At 32.3% G+C, this 20,688-nt stretch overlaps 2 long non-coding RNA genes across 17 annotated transcripts in view; one reads left to right on the top strand and one right to left on the bottom strand.

The window, feature by feature from the left end:
- Nucleotides 1–10,762, top strand: part of LOC143222180 (uncharacterized) — a 20,515-nt gene extending 9,753 nt beyond the window's left edge. For 11 of the 14 annotated variants that reach the window (XR_013012057.1, XR_013012058.1, XR_013012067.1 and 8 more), the window contains one exon: nucleotides 3,414–3,780. This is a non-coding gene — a long non-coding RNA (uncharacterized LOC143222180). Of the gene's footprint in view, nucleotides 1–3,413; nucleotides 3,781–9,916 lie in introns of those variants that run through there. The other 3 variants (XR_013012075.1, XR_013012059.1, XR_013012074.1) reach the window with 1 other exon arrangement.
- Nucleotides 10,695–20,688, bottom strand: LOC143222218 (uncharacterized). Of its 3 annotated transcripts, XR_013012102.1 has the most exons (4): nucleotides 20,656–20,688; nucleotides 15,398–15,501; nucleotides 12,406–13,468; nucleotides 11,623–12,348 (listed from the first exon to the last, which is right to left on the bottom strand). It is a non-coding gene; the product is annotated as an uncharacterized LOC143222218 (long non-coding RNA). The 3 variants fall into 3 exon arrangements; XR_013012103.1 differs by lacking the exons at nucleotides 11,623–12,348; nucleotides 20,656–20,688 and adding an exon at nucleotides 10,695–11,599 and having other exon boundaries at nucleotides 13,371–13,468; nucleotides 15,398–15,844; XR_013012101.1 differs by lacking the exon at nucleotides 20,656–20,688 and having other exon boundaries at nucleotides 11,624–12,348; nucleotides 15,398–15,830.

Below are 20,688 nucleotides of genomic sequence, written 5' to 3'. Positions count from 1 at the left end.
AAACACTAATAGAATGCTTGACCAAAAAACCACTTTAAACAAGTTTCACTTTAAGAAACATTTTAAAATCTTTATTAGTAAATACCAAAAAAACAAACATGTTAGGTTTACAAGAAAAATAAAATCCACCCAAACAGCCATTTGTAATTCTAAGCCAACAGTAACAATGGTTTATTGTTCTAAAGTCTTTTGTATAGTACTAAATACAGTACTGTGAAGGTTTTACAGATATTAAATAGTTAATTAAGTTTCATTACTAACCCTTTCACAATGGGATCCATGTAATATACACCAGTTCATCTACACATTTGCACACTAAGTATTTGCACTTTAATAACATTGTACACAATCAGATTGTTAATGAAATATTTTTTACTAAAAATGTGTACTTGAACATAGTCTGTTACATTAGTCTGTGTGCAAGTGATTTCATGTCATGTGTTCTTGAACATAGTCTGTTTCATTAGTCTGTGTGCAAGTGATTTCATGTAATGTTCTTGAACATAGTCTGTTACATTAGTCTGTGTGTGAGTGATTTCATGTAATGGTTAAAAAACTATTCTTCATCATGAAATTCTCAGACATTATTTATATAATCTCTAAAACCTAAATACATTTCAAATGATTGTCTCCAGTAAGACTATATTATGTTATTTTCTATACTCTTACTATGTGGGGGGGTCTGTCATTTGACCAACCTCGTAACCATCATATACAGGGTGTTCGGAAAGTCACTGTGCAGTTTAGTAATCATATTTCATTCAGTCTATTTCAAGCCAGCAACTGACAGCGGTGTTTAGAAACAAAATAAGAAGGATCCAGGCCTGTATTGATGCCAACGGGGGTCACTTTCAACATTGTTTATAATTGTCATTCATATTTACCTCCTGTATTGAAACGTCTGTTAATAAATATATAAGTGCACAGTGACTTTCCGAACACCATGTACAATTCAGGAAATACATATTGTAACACAAAAATAGAAACGTTTAGTCTATGTAGCTTACGTCTTGTAACATTATATATATATATATTATTATATTGGTCATGCCTACGTAACAGTACATAACTTGAATTGATGTGGTGAACTCATGTTACGTGTACAATAATATAAAACCGATCTGTGGTCTTCCCTGTGTTTTAGTGGACAAGTATTTTGTTATTTACAGTCAAATTTCAGTTATTATATATATGTATATAAATTATTACTATTTAGAAATAAGTTATTAAACTTATTATTCTTAGAATATGTAACAAGAAGCAAACAATTATATCTTCTCACTATGACCTTTGTACTCTATTGCTGCTGGACATAGGTTTTATATTTACAGTTGAATAACCAAAAAAACAAATAAATACACTGATACCATAGAATTCCACCATCATTTATTAATCTAAGTAACTGATACGTATTTAGGTTTAAAATAATGTGAACCTTTGAGCAGACTAAAAGACACAACCTACCTTCTTGAAATGGTTGAGAAAATCTCTGAGGGACATTCTAAGCTGTCCATTGGTTATTCATGTGTCATATATTGAAGTAAATGTATCTAAGGGGCTGTTCCCAAAAATACAAAGAAGTGAATGGTACCATTGTGTTTAATTCAGTACATTAGCCACAGTAAACTAAAAAGATACATGTGGTACTTATTTTATATTCTAGATTGTTAATATTAGTAATTTGAGTTTATAATTTGTATGAAACTATAGACTTTGTATTTTGACATCACTAACATCTATTTAGATGTGTTCTTTTAATATTTACTTTTAAATTAAGAAATTATCTAATTCTGTATTAACATTTGAATTATGATTAAAAATTTGATTCCAAACTTATTGACATAAAATAGTAGTTCAATAAAAATTTGACAAAGTCAGCAAACACAATGACGTGGCCTTTGACCCTTATATATGTAAAAACAGCTGGTATGGGTAGAGAAAGCACTATGTATAGGAGCAAACAACGTTTGACCTTCTTCGGTCATAGTCAGGTTCACAAAGAAAGAAAGAGGTAGCTGACCACATGTTTAAAGGTGGTTGTTTAATTGAGTGTAAGAATGTAGAGGGCGTGCGTAGATATTTGATTATATTTATTAGAATGAGGTCAAAATACTGTTCGCTCCTCTACATAGTGCTTTCTCTATCCATACGAGTCGTTTTTTACATATATAATTTTCTCTACAAGTGGGTTTTCTCATCATCATGGATTACCTTTGACTCATTGTGAAAGTGTTAATTAATTGTATACTTTAGGTAAAATGATTTGTTTGTTTATATTGTTATCACAGTGTCAAATAACTGTATAGGTCTGTCACTGTCAGATATGTGATACATTCTTGATGTGAGATCTCTTACACTGCTGATGTAATCTTTTCTGTTTTACTCTCAACGTGGACTTGGACAGATTTGTACTCATTTATATCTTCAGAATGTTATAAGGAGACTGTTTAACATAGTGATCATTGGAGGTTCCTGTATGATTGTTGTGTAGTATATTTGGAATCAACATAACAGTTGTAATCTTACATTTAGAAATAATTTCTTATTGTTGGAATTTTTTAAATTTATGTTTAGTTTTCATAAGACCTTATTTGTTTGTTTTTACACTATAACATGAGTTTACTGAAAGATAAATGTAATAGCGTTATTAGGAAGAGCCGTAATATAATAAAAACATCTTATGTGTGACGAATGATAAAAGGACTGATTGTGTCAGTTAAAAGAATGAAACTTGTGGTCAAACTAATCGCCACCTTTACAGAAAATATCCATTCATTAGTTATCCAGGTCACTTTATTTAACTTGGATATGACATTGGGTAAAACAAATTATGTGACCTAGCTAACTGATGAAAGAATAGTTAGTGTAGAATTATTATCACTGCTTTAAGTGTAGCTACCAGTACGGCCACCAAGTTTGATTGTATGTCTTGTACTTGGTTCACTTTTGGCTACACGGTTTGCCACACTTGAGATGTTTTATATTAGACATCAGTTTTTGTCAATACACAACAAGTAAGAAGGTAACACTTGATAATAGCCAGCATTATGAGTCTTAGCCTTATAGTTTACAGAACAAACTACATTCTTCTAAATACATGGTGGTAGTTTTACTCTTTAAACCAGCTGGCTTTAAGCCATTTTTAATTTTAGATGAAACTAATGTAACACTGCACAACAATTTTTTTGAAAAGTTTTTGCTGATTGTGACAGGTACCTGGTGGGTATGTACAAATATAGTTTTGGTTTTGCTTCATCACGTAGGAACTCTGGAAAATAGACAGTTAACTGTTTACCGGTAATAACGTATTTAATTGTGTTTATGTTTCTAATACGCTATTAAGTTCAACATAATTAAAAGTGTTTTGCTCCTGATTTTCGTTTGTATTCAATGTCCGGTGCATCACGTTGCAGTGTCCAACAGTGGTCAACAAACATTGACGGATTCCAGTTGTCCTGATATCGTTTTTCCATTGTAGCAAAACTGAAGACTTCAATGAAACAGTACGTGGTGGGCAAATTTGGATGTGATTTTCGTGATCAGCACCCAAAAATCTATAAGGAACACCCAACAGTGTTCAAGAAGCAAAAACTTTGTTGTAGAGTGCAATTTCAGACCAAAACTCATTTTTTTTTTTTTTCATCTGGGGGCTTGCCAAAAATTTAGATCTAAATTTGACATCTAATTGTAGGTTATTAACATATTAGTGTATCAAATTTGAAAATGTTTATCAAAGTTTTTATCAAATAAATTTTTGTTGTGATCAGTGCAACGATATAGAAGCTTTTGTACCTTGTTTGTTTCATGATGGACTGTCTTGAAATTTGGTATATAAAGTAAGAATCCACTGGAGAACTTTCACTGTAAATATGGAACTGTTTGAACTGCTAATTATCACTTTTAATATACACACAGTTTGTAGTGTAGGTTGTTTTCACTGTACACTACATTACTTTTCATATACACAATTTGTAGTGTGGGTTGATTTCACTGTACACCACAGTACTTTTAATATACACAGTTTGTAGTGTGGGTTGTTTTCACTGTACAACACATTACTTTTAATATACACAGTTTGTAGTGTGGGTTGTTTTCACTGTACACCACATTACTTTTAATATACACAGTTTGTATTGTGGGTTGTTTTCACTGTACACCACATCACTTTTAATATACACACAGTTTGTAGTGTGGGTTGTTTTCACTGTACACCACATCACTTTTAATATACACACAGTTTATAGTGTGGGTTGTTTTCACTGTACACCACATTACTTTTGATATACATACAGTTTGTAGTGTGGGTTGTTTTCACTGTACACTACATTACTTTTAATATACACAATTTGTAGTGTGGGTTGATTTCACTGTACACCACAGTACTTTTAATATACACAGTTTGTAGTGTGGGTTGTTTTCACTGTACACCACATTACTTTTAATATACACACAATTTGTAGTGTGGGTTGATTTCACTGTACACTACATTACTTTTAATACACACAGTTTGTAGTGTGGGTTGTTTTCACTGTACACTACATTACTTTTAATATACATAATTTGTAGTGTGGGTTGATTTCACTGTATACCACAATACTTTTAATATACACACTTTGTAGTGTGGGTTGTTTTCACTGTACACCACATAACTTTTAATATATGTACAGTTTGTAGTGTGGGTTGTTTTCACTGTACACCACATCACTTTAATATATGCACAGTTTGTAGTGTGGGTTGTTTTCACTGTACACCACATCACTTTTAATATATGCACAGTTTGTAGTGTGGGTTGTTTTCACTGTACACCACATCACTTTTAATATATGCACAGTTTGTAGTGTGGGTTGTTTTCACTGTACACCACATCACTTTTAATATACACAGTTTGTAGTGTGGGTTGTTTTCACTGTACACCACATGACTTTTGATATATGCACAGTTTGTAGTGTGGGTTGTTTTCACTGTACACCACATCACTTTTAATATACACACAGTTTGTAGCATGGGTTGTTTTCACTGTACACTACATTACTTTTCATATACACAGTTTGTAGTGTTGGTTGTTTTCACTGTACACCACATGACTTTTAATATATGCACAGTTTGTAGTGTGGGTTGTTTTCACTGTACACCACATGACTTTTAATATACACACAGTTTGTAGTCTGGGTTGTTTTCACTGTACACCACATCACTTTTAATATACACACAGTTTGTAGTGTGGGTTGTTTTCACTGTACACCACAGTACTTTTAATATACACACAGTTTGTAGTCTGGGTTCTTTTCACTGTACACCTCATCACTTTTAATATACACACAGTTTGTAGTGTGGGTTGTTTTCACTGTACACCACAGTACTTTTAACATACACACAGTTTGTAGTGTGGGTTGTTTTCACTGTACACCACAGTACTTTTAACATACACACAGTTTGTAGTGTGGGTTGTTTTCACTGTACACCACATGACTTTTAACATACACACAGTTTGTAGTGTGGGTTGTTTTCACTGTACACCACATCACTTTTAATATACACACAGTTTGTAGTGTGGGTTGTTTTCACTGTACACCACATTACTTTTAATATACATAATTTGTAGTGTGGGTTGATTTCACTGTATACCACAATACTTTTAATATACACAGTTTGTAGTGTGGGTTGTTTTCACTGTACACCACATGACTTAAGATACACACAGTTTGTAGTGTGGGTTGTTTTCACTGTACACCACATGACTTTTAACATACACACAGTTTGTAGTGTGGGTTGTTTTCACTGTACACCACATCACTTTTAATATACACACAGTTTGTAGTGTGGGTTGTTTTCACTGTACACTACATTACTTTTAATATACATAATTTGTAGTGTGGGTTGATTTCACTGTATACCACAATACTTTTAATATACACAGTTTGTAGTGTGGGTTGTTTTCACTGTACACCACATGACTTAAGATACACACAGTTTGTAGTGTGGGTTGTTTTCACTGTACACCACATCACTTTTAATATACACACAGTTTGTAGTGTGGGTTGTTTTCACTGTACACCACATCACTTAATATACACACAGTTTGTAGTGTGGGTTGTTTTCACTGTACACCACATTACTTTTAATATACACACAGTTTGTAGTGGGTTGTTTTCACTGTACACCACAGTACTTTTAATATACACACAGTTTGTAGTGTCGGTTGTTTTCACTGTACACCACAGTACTTTTAATATGCACACAGTTTGTAGTGTGGGTTGTTTTCACTGTACACCACATTACTTTTAATATACACACAGTTTGTAGTGTGGGTTGTTTTCACTGTACACCACATCACTTTTAATATACACACAGTTTGTAGTGTGGGTTGTTTTCACTGTACACCTCATCACTTTTAATATATGCACAGTTTGTAGTGTGGGTTGTTTTCACTGTACACCACATGACTTTTAATATATGCACAGTTTGTAGTGTGGGTTGTTTTCACTGTACACCACATCACTTTTAATATACACAGTTTGTAGTCTGGGTTGTTTTCACTGTACACCACATCACTTTTAATATACACACAGTTTGTAGTGTGGGTTGTTTTCACTGTACACCACAGTACTTTTAACATTCACACAGTTTGTAGTGTGGGTTGTTTTCACTGTACACCACATCACTTTTAATATACACACAGTTTGTAGTGTGGGTTGTTTTCACTGTACACCACAGTACTTTTAACATACACACAGTTTGTAGTGTGGGTTGTTTTCACTGTACACCACATCACTTTTAATATATGCACAGTTTGTAGTGTGGGTTGTTTTCACTGTACACCACATCACTTTTAATATACACACAGTTTGTAGTGTGGGTTGTTTTCACTGTACACCACAGTACTTTTAACATACACACAGTTTGTAGTGTGGGTTGTTTTCACTGTACACCACATCACTTTTAATATACACACAGTTTGTAGTGTGGGTTGTTTTCACTGTACACTACATTACTTTTAATATACACAATTTGTAGTGTGGGTTGATTTCACTGTATACCACAATACTTTTAATATACACAGTTTGTAGTGTGGGTTGTTTTCACTGTACACCACATTACTTTTAATATACACACACTTTGTAGTGTGGGTTGTTTTCACTGTACACCACATCACTTTTAATATATGCACAGTTTGTAGTGTGGGTTGTTTTCACTGTACACCACATCACTTTTAATATATGCACAGTTTGTAGTGTGGGTTGTTTTCACTGTACACCACATCACTTTTAATATACACACAGTTTGTGGCATGGGTTGTTTTCACTGTACACTACATTACTTTTTATATACACAATTTGTAGTGTGGGTTGATTTCACTGTACACCACAGTACTTTTAATATACACAGTTTGTAGTGGGTTGATTTCACTATACACCACAGTACTTTTAATATACACAGTTTGTAGTGTGGGTTGTTTTCACTGTACACCACATGACTCTTAATATACACACAGTTTGTAGTGTGGGTTGTTTTCACTGTACACCACATCACTTTTAATATATGCACAGTTTGTAGTGTGGGTTGTTTTCACTGTACACCACATCACTTTTAATATACACACAGTTTGTAGTGTGGGTTGTTTTCACTGTACACCACATTACTTTTAATATACACACAGTTTGTAGTGTGGGTTGTTTTCACTGTACACCACATTACTTTTAATATACACACAGTTTGTAGTGTGGGTTGTTTTCACTGTACACCACAGTACTTTTAATATACACACAGTTTGTAGTGTGGGTTGTTTTCACTGTACACCACAGTACTTTTAATATGCACACAGTTTGTAGTGTGGGTTGTTTTCACTGTACACCACATTACTTTTAATATACACAGAGTTTGTAGTCTGGGTTGTTTTCACTGTACACCACATCACTTTTAATATACACACAGTTTGTAGTGTGGGTTGTTTTCACTGTACACCACATCACTTAATATACACACAGTTTGTAGTGGGTTGATTTCACTGTACACCACAGTACTTTTAATATACACAGTTTGTAGTGTGGGTTGTTTTCACTGTACACCACATGACTTTTAATATGCACACAGTTTGTAGTGTGGGTTGTTTTACTGTACACCACATGACTTTTAATATACACACAGTTTGTAGTGTTGGTTGTTTTCACTGTACACCACATCACTTTTAATATACACACAGTTTGTAGCATGGGTTGTTTTCACTGTACACTACATTACTTTTTATATACACAATTTGTAGTGTGGGTTGATTTCACTGTACACCACAGTACTTTTAATATACACAGTTTGTAGTGGGTTGATTTCACTGTACACCACAGTACTTTTAATATACACAGTTTGTAGTGTGGGTTGTTTTCACTGTACACCACATGACTCTTAATATACACACAGTTTGTAGTGTGGGTTGTTTTCACTGTACACCACATGACTTTTAATATATGCACAGTTTGTAGTGTGGGTTGTTTTCACTGTACACCACATGACTTTAATATATGCACAGTTTGTAGTGTGGGTTGTTTTCACTGTACACCACATTACTTTTAATATACACACAGTTTGTAGTGTGGGTTGTTTTCACTGTACACCACATTACTTTTAATATACACACAGTTTGTAGTGTGGGTTGTTTTCACTGTACACCACATTACTTTTAATATACACACAGTTTGTAGTGTGGGTTGTTTTCACTGTACACCACATGACTTTTAACATACACACAGTTTGTAGTGTGGGTTGTTTTCACTGTACACCACATGACTTTAACATACACACAGTTTGTAGTGTGGGTTGTTTTCACTGTACACCACATTACTTTTAATATACACACAGTTTGTAGTGTGGGTTGTTTTCACTGTACACCACAGTACTTTTAATATACACACAGTTTGTAGTGTGGGTTGTTTTCACTGTACACCACAGTACTTTTAATATACACACAGTTTGTAGTGTGGGTTGTTTTCACTGTACACCACATTACTTTTAATATACACACAGTTTGTAGTCTGGGTTGTTTTCACTGTACACCACATCACTTTTAATATACACACAGTTTGTAGTGTGGGTTGTTTTCACTGTACACCACATTACTTTTAATATACACACACTTTGTAGTGTGGGTTGTTTTCACTGTACACCACATCACTTTTAATATATGCACAGTTTGTAGTGTGGGTTGTTTTCACTGTACACCACAGTACTTTTAATATACACACAGTTTGTAGTGTGGGTTGTTTTCACTGTACACCACATGACTTTTAACATACACACAGTTTGTAGTGTGGGTTGTTTTCACTGTACACCACTTGAGTTAATATACACACAGATACAGAATAATTCTGAGTTGTACTGAGTAAGTAAATACTGGGTATACACTGAACATGTTTTTTAACAGTATATAGTTTGTTTCAAATGTGCTGTTGTTTTCATATACATGTATTCAGCTAGGTTATTAGTACTTCCAGACTGGGAGAGAGTGTATATCTATGTTACTATTGTAAGAATGTATTAGTAACATTCTATAACAGTTGTTGACTTCCTTTTGTTTGAATGATTGTTAAATATAGAAGTATTTCTTTTCGTGTGGAAGGTTTTAAAGTGAATCATTTTGTGTCACTAGGTTGAACATCAGTACATGTAGGTTAGTTGTGACAAGAACATTTGGTCTGGATATGGTATATTTGTTTATGAAACCTCATAAAGTCAACACCTGCTGTGTAAGAAATATTAGCCTTTCCTAATATGTAGTGATTATTTGTGATAAACATCTCTCTTGTTGATAAAAACATTTTAAAGAATCTTTATTTTACACGATGACGTTCATACTTGAACTGTAAGAAAGTGAAGTTTTATTTTGTTATAATTTGTTTTTACTCCTGTATGTGGTTATTTCTTTCAGGTAATGGATCAGTTACTGTATCTACTAATTACAAACAATCAGGTAGGCAAAATGATCAAACTGTGTTAATAACAGTGAGATAGTCGCTGAACAGTTTTAACATTTCGCATGACTTTATTTTATCGTGGGACAGTTTTTATGTGGAAGAACTGTGAATACAATAGTACGTCTATCATTTGTCTAGATCAGAATTGTTCACAGTAGAACTGTTAACCAGTTATCTTTACTGTAGGTTTTCAGTTTCTAACTATTCATGTAGCTTTGTGCTAAAATCTGAACCAAACATTTCATGATGTGAATCTTCAGTTGGGGGTATTGTATATTTTGTTTTATAAATTCTAAGTACAAATTGTTAAAATGTGTTCACTATACTTACAAATATTTTAAACTAAACACATGAATTTTATGTTTCCAGACATTAGTTGTTTTATGTGATGTGGAGAACAAAGTGTAACAGTTGTGTTCTGTGTTACAAGAACAACTTGTTACTCGGACATTTTAAAGTTTCTAACAACAACAATGTATGGAAGTTAATATAACATTACAAATAATGATCTAACTTGTGTGTTTGGAGATGTTTTCATTATATTACAGTTGTTATAATAGGACTTAACATTTTCAGACAGCAGTTCCTAGAACAACTTTACCCAATATCCATTTTGTGTAATGTAGCAGATCTGTTGTGAGCTCATAACCACATTTATCCCAAGATCTTGTGATTTTTTGTTAATTAAAATTCCTTTCTCATTGTAGAAATACTTCATTAAACAATACATTCTACCAGCACTAATTTTATTTATGTACAAACTTTACAGTTATTAAAATCAATGTAATTTTAAACCTTTACCATGCCCATGTAAAAATATACTGAGTTCAATAATACACACACTACTGGTACATTTCCTGAGATTTCTTCACCTGGGAAACATCTATAATAATACACACACTACTGGTACATTTCCTGAGACTTCTCCACCTGTGAAACATCTATAATAATACACACACTACTGGTACATTTCCTGAGACTTCTCCACCTGTGAAACATCTATAATAATACACACACTACTGGTACATTTCCTGAGACTTCTCCACCTGTGAAACATCTATAATAATACACACACTACTGGTGCATTTCCTGAGACTTCTTCACCTGTGAAACATCTATAATAATACACACACTACTGGTACATTGCCCGAGACTTCTTCACCTGTGAAACATCTATAATAATACACACACTACTGGTACATTGCCCGAGATTTCTTCACCTGGGAAACATCTATAATAATACACACACTACTGGTACATTTCCTGAGACTTCTCCACCTGTGAAACATCTATAATAATACACACACTACTGGTACATTTCCTGAGACTCTCCACCTGTGAAACATCTATAATAATACACACACTACTGGTGCGTTTCCTGAGACTTCTTCACCTGTGAAACATCTATAATAATACACACACTACTGGTACATTGCCCGAGACTTCTTCACCTGTGAAACATCTATAATAATACACACACTACTGGTACATTGCCCGAGACTTCTTCACCTGTGAAACATCTATAATAATACACACACTACTGGTACATTGCCCGAGACTTCTTCACCTGTGAAACATCTATAATAATACACACACTACTGGTACATTGCCCGAGACTTCTTCACCTGTTGAAACATCTGTAATAATACACACACTACTGGTGCATTTCCTGAGACTTCTTCACCTGGGAAACATCTATAATAATACACACACTACTGGTACATTTCCCGAGACTTCTTCACCTGTGAAACATCTATAATAATACACACACTACTGGTACATTTCCTGAGACTTCTCCACCTGTGAAACATCTATAATAATACACACACTACTGGTACATTTCCCGAGACTTCTTCACCTGTGAAACATCTATAATAATACACACACTACTGGTGCATTTCCTGAGACTTCTTCACCTGTTGAAACATCTGTAATAATACACACACTACTGGTGCATTTCCTGAGACTTCTTCACCTGTTGAAACATCTATAATAATACACACACTACTGGTGCATTTCCTCAGACTTCTTCACCTGTGAAACATCTATAATAATACACACACTACTGGTGCATTTCCTGAGACTTCTTCACCTGTTGAAACATCTGTAATAATACACACACTACTGGTGCATTTCCTGAGACTTCTTCACCTGTTGAAACATCTGTAATAATACACACACTACTGGTGCATTTCCTGAGACTTCTTCACCTGTTGAAACATCTATAATAATACACACACTACTGGTGCATTTCCTCAGACTTCTTCACCTGGGAAACATCTATAATAATACACACACTACTGGTGCATTTCCTGAGACTTCTTCACCTGTTGAAACATCTATAATAATACACACACTACTGGTACATTTCCTGAGATTTCTTCACCTGGGAAACACTATAATAATACACACACTACTGGTACATTTCCTGAGATTTCTTCACCTGGGAAACATCTATAATAATACACACACTACTGGTGCATTTCCTGAGACTTCTTCACCTGGAAAACATCTATAATAATACACACACTACTGGTGCATTTCCTGAGACTTCTTCACCTGGAAAACATCTATAATAATACAATAAACATTTTTAGAACGAGCTGATCTATTATACTTTACCTTGTGATATCAGTGGATTTTAACTGTGTACAGATATGTTTATCATAAATCTGATAAACTACAACCTTGTGTAAACAACTTTTATTTTCAATATGTTGTCACAGTTAATATTCTGTACATTACACAAACTTAACGTTACAGGAAATCCTGGTTGTTCCAAGTCTGTAAACCAACAGTAACATTAATGTATAAATAATTACGTTATCTTCACTTCTTTTCTAATCTATGTTTGTTAACAGGAACAACAGATACATTAGGATCTGATACAAAATATCCAGTTACTTAACTTTGTTATTATTGGTCAGCTAAACCTAACTTAATAAACTATGATATAGACATTTCAACCATTTCTGTAATGTAACACTAAAAACTTAAAATAGACACATTAAAGTTGTGACAGTAATGAAACATATAAATATCATCCCAGTAGTAGTTGTCTCAAAACTGTACAAATAATCCCAAGTGATAGCTAACTACTTCTACAGTGTAAATACACCATGTCAGCTTTACTAATGGATACAGAGCACGGCTTGAGTGACTTATCCAAGATCAGTTACTGATATTTATGTACATAAAAACAAGTTATGGTCAGATGTTTTATAGTTTAGAAATTAATTTATAATTAAGTTAACAATATCATTTAACCATATAAACTTTGATTATCTATCAGTAATTGCTACACAATTACAAGTACACCACATTTTAATAGATCAATCCTTGGACCTGTTTAACAAAAATATTGATACAATCCACTAGTTTAGATAATTAATATTGATTCTTTATCACCTTTAACATAATGATAGTCAGTGTTGGATGGCTGTCAGTATTCACATCAAATCATCTTGATCCGTTCTGGTCTCTTCTCCAGTTCTGTAACTTACCACCTGTTTGTAGACAAAAAGACAACATTTAATAATACAAGCCTGTGATGGTTTGTTTTAAAATTATTACATGTTCTACAGTAATTCCTGGACATTGAAGCTAAAAGTAATAACTATTCTGCATCATGTCATACGTACTACATAAATGAATTACTTTCAATGAAGTCTGTCCAAAATTGGTTATGATTAAAAATGTTAACCACTGGCTACAGGTTTCTCTAGACCAATCTTGATGGTTCTAGAACCCACAAGAAACACTCCACGTGTATATCAACACTTAACAGACAACATAACACATTATTACAACAATATTTGTTTGTGGATGTACTGTAACATTTTATTCTATTCAATATTATTTATTCATTGCTATGACAACAAAAGGTTATGTAAATAACCCAACCACTCTCTTGTCCCTCACAGTATACAGCAGTGATTAACCATATATACACAATAATAGTGAGTTATATAAAAATAATTCAAATGAACTCATTATATTTTATTTGTTTTAAGTCCAGAAATTTATCAGTTTGAAAATTCATGTTTAGATTTGTTCTGATTCATTGTATAAAACATTACAAGTTTGTATGGAACTTGTGGACTGGATAAAAAAAAAACACCTCATGGGCCACATGACCAACATAGAAAATAAACTTTATTTTACAAAATCCAGTTGTTGTTTTACTTTCCACAACATAAATGATTACATTTTATGAGAGATATTTAACAAAACACACACTTGTTTTATTTGGAGCATGCCAGTTGTTTGTACAGAGAATTATAAAATGAATCCAGTAGCCACAAATCAGATACAAGTGATTTGGTTTATCAAAGTTTATGGTTACACCACATGTCATAAAATTTATAATCAACCAATCAAACTCAGTGTTTCCAGTTATTCCAACAAAGTTGAAGCTGCTTAGTTTCCTCTATAAATATTACAGTTCCTGACAATAAAATCACTGTTTATATTGTTCCAACTATGTAAACTTCATGTAAAACTACCTGAAGACCAGAAATATTTTAGATACAAATTTTGATAAGATAGAACAAGAATTATCTGTTGTGAATTAGGTAGCTGACTTACTTGGAAGTAGAGATAAAAACTTACTTATTTTGAATATAAAAGTTTTGTAAAATAAAATCAGACATATGTAGCCACAAGTTTCTTAATGTTACCTTAAATATTTTGTAAACAGCCACGTTTATACTGACTGGACCATTAGACTGAACATTCTGACAGTGGATTGTGACCTAGGATGATGACCAAATTTTACTTGGTGGTCCAGTGAACTGGACACTCTGACTAGACACTGTAAATTTTGACCTCAGAAGACAACATAATATTATAGAATAGGCCAAAGATTTGATATAACCATCAAGAGTACAACACATAAGTTATGTTAATACATAAAGGGAAAAGGCTTTAAGTGGAAATTACAGACAACCAACTAATACTGATGAAATTAATAAGATTTAGATTTGGGATAATGGAGTCATGTAGATTGGAAAATACTAGAGTCAAGCCATGGACTAGGACTAGGAGACATGAAGATAAATAATAACAGGGTAGGAGCCATGTTCGGCTAAAATATTTTTATTTTTATAACAGTAACAGGGTAGTTCGCCTTTAGAATAGTTTACCTTTGGATGTTGTGAAGGCAGCAGATGTAAACGAGTTTAAGAAAAAACTTATCAAGTATATGAATAATAAAGACTGGCTTTAAGATTATTTTAATTGTAGTTTAGAGGATGGAACACTCAAGATGTTGTCCAGAAACCTTATTTTAATTAACATTGTTACTATTTGGATGTAAACAAAACTGTATAATAAACAGTAATAAACTTATTAAAAGGAACTGACTATTATTAAGAATGACTAAAACACAAAACGCTGAAAGTTACAATAAAATAAAACCAGTATTTTCAACTTACCTACTGAAAGCGTAAGCTTCCAATCAGTATCGGGAATCGTAATGGTATTCAACTTTTTCCCATCAAAAGTGCTCCAATTTTTTTAAACAACTTTTCAAAACGTGCTATCAACAAAATAAAACAAATTACTCTTTGTTTGTAACACATTTATATTTTAAAAGTTTCCTAACTTAAAATAAAGACAAAAATTCACAGTTAAAAGTTATCCAATGTTCACTTTACACCATCTTGTCATGCACGTGATCACCTCAGTATAACAATCACAAAATGGCCAATAATTATTAGTTGGTTTGGTATTTTATGGCGCAAAGTAACTAGGCTATCTGCGCCGATTTAAAAGTAAAAAGTTAATTTTCTTTCTCAAGAATACTTTACAAAGGATACACGTACGTGTGTGTATATATATATATATATATAATTATACAAGTTTAATACTCTGAGCTTTTCATATTAAAAATATAAATTTCAGACAAAAGGTTTATCTAAATAATAATATTTTAGAAAATAGAAAAACTACACTTCAATGATAAAAATGAAGATTTGTTCAATATTTTGTTCAAAAGTTTTGGAAAATATTTCTACAGTGAAATATAATAATAGTAATCTAGTCTTTAATAACACTATAGTTTTAATTAATAAATATCTAACAATTTTCCTGCAAATGTTCATCGAAGTTGATATAACATGGTGTTGCCATCTGTTATCATTATTCGACATTATAATAAACAATGAATAACCTGAAATAGTGAGATTTTATAATAAGAGATGGCGGTAAATGCTATCTGATTTAATTAATGTAAGGATTTTCGTCAAGAGATAGAAGCACTGATAATTCAATTTTAAATAATTTTTACATAATAAAGGTCGCTGCATTCTCAAAATTCAGATACACCAAATCTACATCAGCAGTAATATTTTCAAAGGATATCATGATGAGTATTTAATTTTTGTTTCTAAGTTAATACAAATGTTTGAACTTTAAATGTTAATTTATTCTTGTAATTTTCGAAGGAACATCAAACTTTGTTATTCGGCAGGTCACTAAGTCACTGATTAATTTATATTTTTTTATAAATGTTTGTTGTTGCATCCAATTCAGTATCTTATTTTTATTCCAAATGAGAAGTAAAATAACCACAGAAAAGTGTGTGTTTTCTAATTGCAAAGCCACATTGGGCTATCTGCTGAGCTCACCGAGGAGAATCGAACCCCTGATTTTAGCATTGTAAGTCCACAGACATACCACTGTACTAGCGGGTCACACCACACAAACAAAGCCCGACAATGATATTAAAAATAAATCTACAGTTCACAAGTATAAAACCAAGATTTATTTAAAACCACAAAAACATTCGCTGCCAAAGTTAAAACTACAAACCTGGATTTCCTTGGATAACTTTTCATTAAACACCTGAAAAAGTCTAGAACAGTTTACAACTTGTCAACGAATAATCTGAGAACACAATGGTTGGAAAGTTATAACAAGCAGTTTAATATTGCTTTATTATTAAACGTGTGTTGTTGAAATCTTCAAGAACTCTTATACACCATCCAGATTTCTTCACTATTTGTAAAGTGGACACAGCAACATGGTGCTATGGTTCCAGGTTCATTAACGTTCTTTATTGGACACTTTAGTTTGTAATAACAACGGTCAAGTTGAACTTTACTGATTTGTAAGAAAACATTTACAGGTTTGTATTTCAACTTTACAAGTTCTGTTCCAGATATTCTAAAAATACTTTGATCAAAATATTGTATATATGAACTACCTACTTATTCATAAACTGAGCCATAAGATGATCACTGTTGTGACAAATGCTAAGTTACATCTGCTGGTGTGTCAGGTCACATTAAAACTCAGGTTCAAATAAAGCTGGAACCTTACTCAAACCTTTTATCAAATAACACCAGAGTCCACACTAAAACCTTATGCTATACAAGACCAACGACCCCCACTAAAACACTGCCTAGGTATGTAAAAGTGCAAAGAACATAAGCAGAGTAGATTTTCAACTTGGGCTTTCCATCCAGCAATTACAATTGTTATAAGATAAAACTACAGAATAATGTTTTCTAAATGTATATACATCATATTAAATAATATATATTTTTGTAAGTTCTGTTTTCCGTACATGAATCTGATGTCCAAACACTGATCTTAATATTTAAAATATGTATACAGTAAAAATAAAAATTCAAGTACTTTTCACTGAAGCCATAAACTTATTTAAAATATAACACAGTAATGTTTAAGAAAACAGAACTTTTATCTTTGTGTTTGATTAAATTATCTAATGTATACAACACTGACCTTTATATATTGTTTGTAAAGAAAATAAAATCATACAGAGTTGTGTAGCCACAAGTTTCTTAAAGTTACCTTAGACATGATAAAAAGAACATTTTGAAAATACATATTGTAAATAGCCAAGTTTATACTGACTGGACCGTTAGACTGAACATTCTGACAGTGGATTGTGACCTAGGATGATGACCAAATTGTACTTGGTGGTCCAGTGAACTGGTCACTCTGACAATGTATCATTACCTTGGATGAGGACCTTATCTCACAAGCTGATCTAGTCAATTAGATATAGTAAATTTTAACTTCAGAAGACAACAGAATTTTATAAGCTGGACCAGTTACCTTGACATTCTGACAGTTGATTGATTTTACCATCAAGAGTACAACACATGAGTTAATATTAATTAGTTGATTTGTAACTACATATACACTTTATACAAACCTTACTTACTACAGCTTAGTTAAATAGTAATTTACACATAACACCAAGAAACCTCTGCTGAGATCCACAGGTACAGGAACCATAGTGTACTCTAGAAATACAATATACAGTTTTTATACAATAATAAACAAGGGCTGTTCAGTTTTTACTACTACTTGGAGTATTATATCTTATGTCACATCAAGAAAGAAAAAGTGAAAATTGGATATTTTTCATACCTACTAAGTCCTCCAAGTGTCATTTTCAGGTTTTAGTGTAAATACAAAACAAACATAAATGTGGTTTGTTTTTGTAAAGAGACACTGGACAAGTAGTTGGTAGAGACATTTGAAGAAAAACACCATAATTTTGTCATGGATACTGCCAAAAATTAACTGTGCGAAATGAAGTTATAAGTAGACTACTTGGGATAAATGTTAGGCTTAGGTTAGTATGTAAGGATGAACAGATTGGCTGTTTGGATCTCTTCAGAAGAATGACGAAACATTTTGTAATGTGGTTTTTACATTTAAATAATGTAGGGGCTGAGACGTTTACTAAGGTTATTAACTCAGCTTTAAAAAAAGTTTTAAACTAGGACTGGACATTGGTCAGAGTTAGGAGAAACTAAGTACAAAGATATTAAATAGTAGTTATAAGAGTAGGCTTAATTGTTACTATAGTAATGGTAGAAGTGTAAGAAATAAAATATATTACTTAAGAGCAATGGTATAAACAGAAGATTTTAACATAATGAGAAAAACTGAAATATGGTTAAAAGTAGATAATTTAAATGAAATTTATTTCAAATAAATGATTACAAACTATTTAATAGGGGCAAGTTGCCTTATATGTAAAATGTGACTTAAGATAACAGCAAGGAGTTTGAAACCATTTGGGTTTCTTTTAATGAATATAAAGGGAAAAGGCTTTAAGTGGAAATTTGTTACAGGTGACCAAATAATACTGATGAAGTTAATGAGAAACCTTACAGTAACATTAAGATTTCAGTTATTAATGAAACCATAATTATGGGTTATTTTAATTTCAGACATAAAGATTGGAAAATACTAATCAAACCATGAGGGACAAATGTATTTTGGAACCAGTTCAATATGGTTTTCTTTACCTGTTACTCAAGGAACCTACTAAAAGTAATACTACTTTAAATATAGAAATTATCAACAGGGTGAAAACATCTGGGTGCAAGTAATCATTGATGTATTAAGTTCAATTGTTTGCTGTGTTCAGAGATAAGAAATAATGACAGTTTGGTTACAAATTTTTAAAAACAAATACTAAAGGGAAGTGACAAGAATTATCTTTTGTAAATTGGTCAGCCAAGTTATTTAGAGACACGGATCAGATGTGGAACATTTCTCTAGATAAACATATTCCTTACAGAAAGGATTTATAAAGATTTAGAGACTTTTACAAATAAATGGTAGATGGATTTCAATTATAACAAATGCATGAGGGTTATCATAATTTGAATTATGAGTATAATCTAGAAGGGAAAAGAAACCTTAATATGAAATAGAGATCTTTGGTATAATGACTGATCAGTCTCTCCAGCCATCAAAGCAGTGTGCTATTGCTTATGATAAGACAAATACGATTTTAGGTTCTATCTTAAAATTTCTTGAATACAAGTATAAAGAGGTTATAATTTCATTGTACAGGTCACAGGTTAGGCCACATTTGAAATATTGTGTTTAGTCTTGGGTTCCTTACCTTGAGAAAGACATTAAATTATTTGAAAGGATTCAGAGAATGTTTACTAGAATCGTTCCTGGAATGAAGAGATTGCCATGTAACAAGATGTTGAAATTTCTCAAAAAAATTATTTTCTCCTTAAAAAGAAGAGTTGGGAGGAACTGGTTGAGGTGTTTAATATTGTAAAGATAAATGTTGATGTGTTATCTGTTGTTATATTTAACACTGACAAGTAGGACTAGGAGACATGAAGATAAATAATAACAGGGTAGGAGCCATGTTCGGCTAAAATATTTTTATTTTTATAACAGTAACAGGGTAGTTCGCCTTTAGAATAGTTTACCTTTGGATGTTGTGAAGGCAGCAGATGTAAACGAGTTTAAGAAAAAACTTATCAAGTATATGAATAATAAAGACTGGCTTTAAGATTATTTTAATTGTAGTTTAGAGGATGGAACACTCAAGATGTTGTCCAGAAACCTTATTTTAATTAACATTGTTACTATTTGGATGTAAACAAAACTGTATAATAAACAGTAATAAACTTTATTAGGTGCTAAATTACTATTAATAAAGCTTTAGTCAGTCACTTTTAATAAACGCTGAATGTTAAATAAGACCAGTATCAGCAATCGTAATTGCGTTCAACGTTTCTTTATCAAAAACGCCCGACGTTTTGAATAACTTTTCCAAAGTTTTCTATCAAGAAAATAGAACACAAATTGTTCTTTGTTTTTAACACATTTATATGTTATAGCTTTCATAATTTAAAATAAAGACAAAAATTCACAGTTGAAATTATCCAACACTCACTTTACACCATCTTGTCAAGCACGTGTTCGCTTC

The sequence above is a fragment of the Tachypleus tridentatus genome, chromosome 1 (genome assembly GCF_004210375.1).
Source record: "Tachypleus tridentatus isolate NWPU-2018 chromosome 1, ASM421037v1, whole genome shotgun sequence".
Lineage (NCBI taxonomy): Eukaryota > Metazoa > Arthropoda > Merostomata > Xiphosura > Limulidae > Tachypleus > Tachypleus tridentatus.
The sequence above is the reverse complement of the archived record's forward strand: the minus strand, read 5'-3'. Positions and strand labels throughout refer to the sequence as shown.